Consider the following 6,475-nt stretch of genomic DNA (forward strand, 5'->3'; position numbering starts at 1 on the left):
GTCATACTGCCTATTGATTGTTTGGTCACAGCTAGATGCAGGAGAAGGAGCTGATAGAACCTCCACCTGGGTGGGTGATACATAACAAAAGCAGGATTTATAAAAAGTAAAGAAGCAAAGAATGAAGAGTTGAAAGCAATTAGCAGTGTCTCTCACTAAATGGTTTTAATCAGTGGCCTCAATCTCGTTTATAGCCACCCTCCTAAACTAATTTTGAAAAAAAAATTGTAGTTTCTCCCATTTTTGAGTTTACATAGAAATTTTATATTTTAAATGTGCATGGTTTTAAAAGCCATACTTTCCAGCATATTATAAATAATGATATTTTAAATAGTTTTTATTTCTACTTCATTTTAAAAATTATTTTCTTTATGAGAGAAGTTGTGGGTTTACTAAACAATTATGCATAAAATACAGAATTCCCATATATCAACCCTCTAGCAACATTGCATTGCATTGTTGAAAACACATTTTTGTAATTGTACTATTTATTAACAATAGTCCATGGTTTGACTTAGGGTATACTGTTTATGTATTACAGTTCCAAAGATTTACTTATAGTTTTTGTTCTGTGTTTTCATAACCAGTTTTTTCAAAAATAAACAAAAAAAATTCTAATAAAATATTTTATAAATTTTTTCCTCCCTGAATTGTTGCTTCTATTCCACCTCCTCCACAGACTTGTATTCTAATATATTTTTACATTCAGCATTTTATTAATTGTTCTTTATGGTTTACTGCAATAAAATCATGTAGAAAAATGTTTTTTTAATCTTTTCGGTCCTCATGGCATTCAAAGTTCAATATTTTCCCTGCTTGGATTACCATAACTGTTTTTTTTTTTTCTTTTTTTTTTTTTAAAGAAAGAGACGAAGAAGAAACGACTGTACAAGCAGCTCAGGGGGAAAAACACGAAGAGAGCTGTAGCCATCCCGGTCTGGTAAAGAAAAGAAGCAAAGCAGAAGAGCAAGGAAAAGTCAAGTCTGTCAGTTCACAACTCAATTGAGGAGGGGGGTGCACCGTTCCTGGAAGTACTGCAATTCCAGGTCGACGCGTGGAGTGGACAGAGCAAGCTCCTATTCCATCTCCCTGCTCCAAAAATCCATTTAATAAATGTCCTCGATAGAGGACATATCAGATATTAAACTGATAAGAACAGATACTACACTTGATCTTAGCCAAAAGGCCAAGAAGCAATCATAACAGTTATTTTAAGTGTATAATCGATAAATTAATGTATAAATTTTTACAATGTATATTAGTTAGGGTTCTCAAGAGAAACAGCATCAGCAGGAAATATTTGTAAATACAAAATTTATAAAAGTGTCTCATAGTAACCGAGGGAATATAGAGTCCAAAATCTGTAGGCCAGGCTGTGAAGCTGATGATTCCAGTGGAGGGTCTGGATGAACTCCACAGGAGAGGCTCGCTGGCTGAAGCAGGAAGAGAGCCTGTCTCTTCTGAATCCTCCTTAAAAAGCTTCCAGTGATTAGATTAAGCATCACTCATTGCAAAAGTCACTCTCCTTGGCTGATTACAAATGGAATCCGCTGTGGTTGCAGCTGATGTGATCATCATTTAATTCTATGAAATGCCCTTATAGCAAAAGGCAGTCAGTACTTGCCCAACCAGACAAACAGGTGCCACCACCTGGTTAAGTTGACACATGAACCTGGCCATGACACAATGATTAATTATTGTTGTAGTTTGCTAGCTGCTGGAATGTAACACACCAGAAACAGATTGGCTTTTAATAAAAGGGGGTTTATTTTGTTAGTTCTTCAGAGGAAAGGCAGCTAACTTTCCACTGAGGTTCCTTCTTATGTGGGAAGGCACAGGATGGTCTCTGCTGGCTTTCTCTCCAGGCCTCTGGGTTCTGACAACTTTCCCTGGGGTGATTTCTTTCTGCACCTGCAAAGGCCTGGGCTGAGCTGCGAGTGCTGAGATGAGGAATGCCGAGCTGCTAGGCTGTGTTACGTTGCGCTCTCTCATTTAAGTACCAGCCAATTAAGTCAAACATCACTCATTGCAGCAGACACACCTGCTAGTGGACTGCAGATGTAATTAGCAACAGATGAGGTTCACGTACCATTGGCTTATTTCCACAGCAACAAAACTAGGTATACTCACCTGGCCAAGTTGACAACTGAATCTAACTAACACACGTCCACCCCTTGTCAACTTGGCAACTTCAAGCATCACTTTAAACAGATGCAAAAATTCTCTTCTTGCTGTGGACCTTTGAATCTCAAAACAGGTTGTCTGGTGCCAATATGCAAAGGAGGATATTCACAGGATATAGGTTTTCATTTCCATAGGGAGAAACTGGAAGAACACAGATGTAAAACCTGCAGGGAAAACACCATTGGATTTTGAAGTCTGAAAGTCATTTATCCTTCGGCTTTAGAAAGTGGCAGTCCCACCCCTTCCAAGGGCCTATGCAGTGGCCCGCCTCTTTCCAAATCAACCTCGGGGAACATCAAGGAGACCACCTCTGGGCTCCACTCTCTCCAGGCATCAGGGCCACCCCTGGGCTCTCTGTCATTTCTGGGGCTCACGCTCAACCCCTCCATGTGGTGGCAGCCAGGTTCTCCCAGTCCCCCAAGGAGTGTGCTCTGCTTTCTCCAAGGCCTGAGGCTACACAGCTCTTCCACTGCAGCAAGGTGGGAGGCTCATCCTCACCCTTCAGGGTAAACTCACCCTCTCCATGTATATGGATGGGTTCACTCTCCTGGCCGAGGTTTCTTGGCTTCAGACCAGAGCTTCCATGGTTCTCACTCTGAAAACTCCACTTTCTCCCTTTTGTGTCCTCCTTTGTCAAGATTGGCAGTGGTTCCATTTACACCATCCCTTCATGCATTCCAGGATTTCTCCATCATTCTCTTCACAATTCCTCCAAAATCTTCCCCTTAGCCATCCAAAACACCATTCAAACATATCTGGCATTTGCAAGTCACAGCAGCACCCCACTCTCCGGTACCAAATGTGTTATAGTTTGCCAACTGCCAGAATGCAACACACCAGAGATGGATTGGCTTTTAATAAAAGGGGATTTATTTTGTTAGTTCTTCAGAGGAAAGGCAGCTAACTTTCCACTGAGGTTCTTTCTTACATGGAAGGCACAGGTGGACATGTGTTGGTTAGATTCAGTTGTCAACTTGGCCAGGTGGGCGTACCTAGTTTTGTTGCTACGAACATGAGCCAATGGTACGTGAACCTCATCTGTTGCTGATTTACATCTGCAGTCGGCTAGGAGGCATGCCTGCTGCAATGATTGACGTTTGACTTAATTGGCTGATGCTTAAATGAGAGACTGCAAGGTAGCACAGCCTAAGTGCTCCTCATCTCAGCACTTGCAGCTCAGCCCAGGCCTTTGGAGATGTAGAAAGAAGTCACCCCGGGGAAAGTTGTTGAAACCCAGGGGCCTGAAGAGAAGACCAGCAGAGACTATCCTGTGCCTTCCACGTAAGAAAGAACCTCAGTGGAAAGTTAGCTGCCTTTCCTCTGAAGAACTAACAAAATAAATCCCCTTTTATTAAAAGCCAATCCATCCCTTGTGTGTTGCATTCTGGCAGCTAGCAAACTACAACAATTATGAAAAAAAATTTTTTGAAAATGTGTTTCAATGATATACATGGGTTTAATGTTTGTAAATTATCAGCAGGTTAATGTTGCATTTTGCTAGATTTAGATATAATTTATAATTCATGATCTCTTTAATTCCTCTTTTTGCATTCTCTGTATATAAGTTATAATGAGCCATTTTAACAAAATCTAAATGGTAACTAATAATTTTGTTAAATCAATGTCACTCAATTCCTTTAACTTCTAAGTTATATGTCAAAATCAGATTGCAACTATTATCTTGGAAATTCAGTTTCCAACTGAAAAGTCTATTAAGTATTCTTTCTTTTGTTGAAAGCAAAGGACCTGGAATCTATATGATTTACAAAAGTTTTGTTCCTCAATCAGTGGTATCATTTTACTATTTGGATGTTAAAGTCAGAATTTTGTATTGTCCATTTTATCATTGCTCTGGATGAATTTTATACAATAGGGCAATGCATAATTGTGATGTTAAGAATGGATTAAAGTTCATCTTTCTTTTGAAAAGTGGTTGAGGAGATTGCTTACAGGGAGGAGGGAAAAGTCTGTTCTTTTCAACTTATGAAATAGTACATATGGAAATTGAAGATCTGGCATTGATTGCATTCAAGAAAACTGCTATTCCTGTGTTCCTTCAAAAACTCCTCATGTAAACCTAGTTTAAATGTGCCCAGATTTGAAGATCATTACTCCATAATATATTTTTATGTATTCTCTTACTATTCAGAATGGTTTATTCATAAGCTTTGCACATGCATTCATACATACACACACACACACTGCTTTCTACTAAAGAAAAAAAAAAAGACTTGCCATTTGCCCTTTTATATACATGATGCAGCATGCCCAGAAGGGAATTTCCATTAGCAAGTACAAGTAAATATTTATTTTATATAAAATAAAATGTTTTTTAACCTCAGCCTGAGAAAATAAAAGAGAGACTACTGAGTAAAATGCAATGAAAAAGAATATAAAGTTCTCAGAGTCCCTTGCTTCTCTACAGATGGCGCATCCTTTTTCTCTTGTCATCACCTTTTTCTCTTGTGACCCCCCAAAATGTTAAAATTAGAGCAATAATACCCACACTTAGCCTGTTGACTGTACTTCTAGCCAAAAACAGACTTCATAGTCTATAGTTATGAATAATCATATCTCTTGTATTAAAAGTGGTCTAGCATTATTTTGAGAGGATACTTCAAAGTCTGTAATGACTACAAAATGTACCCAAAGCAAGAAACTACAGGAATTTTCAGGGTCAAGGTCTGTAAGTATGTTAACTCACTATCAAATAGCCATCCTCTGAGATTCCCTTATGGCTATACTTCAAGATGAGATGCTAAAACCTTGATAAAGGTGTAAGTAAAATAAGAAGGGGGGATGCTTAGTACCCCTGGCAATCTATCAAGTCCACCAGAGGCTTATCTCTGCTTCACCTACTGGTTATCTTGTAAACCTGTCGTTCTTTAATTAAAAGTAGTATATCTTCTCTTGTCTAACTGAAAAATAAGTCTGCCCGCAAGGAATAGAGAGCAAGGGAATAAGAAAACTGTAGAAGAGGAATTTGCTCCCTTAACTGAGAGGGACTGTATCCCTACAGTCCATACAAGGGTTTAAAACTTTACTTTGTCCAAATGATTTTAAAATACTACAACCAAGAAACACTATTTTGTTTTTAGTTAGTTTTGTTTTGCTTCATTTTAAGTTTCTATGTAGTCAACCAATACTTACTGACCCCAGGCATTGTTAAATGCTAAGAAGATATCCCTAATTCAAGCAACAAACCCCTGCCCCATGGAGGTTATAATCTTGTGAGTTCTCACTGTGAGTTTATGGAGAGAGTGAAGACCCAGATGAGTAGACCCATGGGGTACTGGATGTATCTTTTGCTAAATGCCAAGTTTCTAGTATACGAAGTTTTATTGGTGTAGTAGTTTGAAACTGTATGTACCCCAGAAAAGTATATTAGTATATTCCTGTGGGTGTTAACCCATTGTAAGTAGGATCTTTTGGGGAGGCTACTTATGTTAAGGTGTGACCCACTCATGCAGGATGGGTCTTAAACCTCTTAATGGAGTTTTTATAAGAGAATGAAATTCAGACAAAGAGAGACAAAGCCACAGAAGTAAGAAGCTGAAAGCAATGAAAGTTGGAAGAGAAGAGCCAGACTAGATCATTTGCTTTGTCATATGACAGAGAAATCCAGGATCACCAGTAAATCGTTTTCAGGAAGAAAGCTTGATGAAGCTTGATGAAGCCTAAATTTGCATATTTTCATGCCATCAAAACCATAAGCTGGTAAGCTAATAAATTCCCATACTCAAAGCCAATGCATTTTAAGGTATCTACTTTGAGCGACTTAGCAAACTAAATTAGATGGTAACGAAAGTGCTGTTTTACAAAGACAAAAGACAGTAGTGATACATAAACAGCCTTCCAAGCAGTCCTTATTTTTAATCTTCATCTACTTCTAGAAACGTGTTTAAGATCATATAATTCATTTGAAAAATAATGACTATATACGTAAATATTACTACAGATATCTCAGTTCTACATCAAAATCTGCCAGTTTCCACCTTTGATGATCTTGCATAAATTTTCCCTAAGATCTATTTTTCTCATTATGCCAAATTAAAAAAAGCAAAGCACTATATACTATCTAGAGGAGCTTCATGTCTTTATCTTCGAAGCATTGTGAAGAATGTAGAGTGCTATGCAATAGAATTATTGTGATTAATGATACTATTATTAATGTGATCATCTTAGTGATCATTTAAATAATGAACTATATCTCCCTGTGTCAAATAACCATTGAGTGAATAGTAAAAAAAGAAAGGAAAAGTAACAAATGAAAAAATTCCTTTTTAAAGCA

General features: G+C 37.9%; 1 non-coding gene across 1 annotated transcript; it reads right to left on the reverse strand.

Moving 5' to 3' along the window:
• Nucleotides 1-1,009: 1,009 nt before the first annotated feature.
• LOC143665837 (U2 spliceosomal RNA) lies at nucleotides 1,010-1,198 on the reverse strand. The gene has a single exon (XR_013167235.1). It is a non-coding gene; the product is annotated as a U2 spliceosomal RNA (small nuclear RNA).
• Between the last annotated feature and the right edge of the window lie 5,277 nt (nucleotides 1,199-6,475).

This window comes from Tamandua tetradactyla, chromosome 21 (assembly GCF_023851605.1).
Source record: "Tamandua tetradactyla isolate mTamTet1 chromosome 21, mTamTet1.pri, whole genome shotgun sequence".
In the NCBI taxonomy this organism is placed as follows: domain Eukaryota; kingdom Metazoa; phylum Chordata; class Mammalia; order Pilosa; family Myrmecophagidae; genus Tamandua; species Tamandua tetradactyla.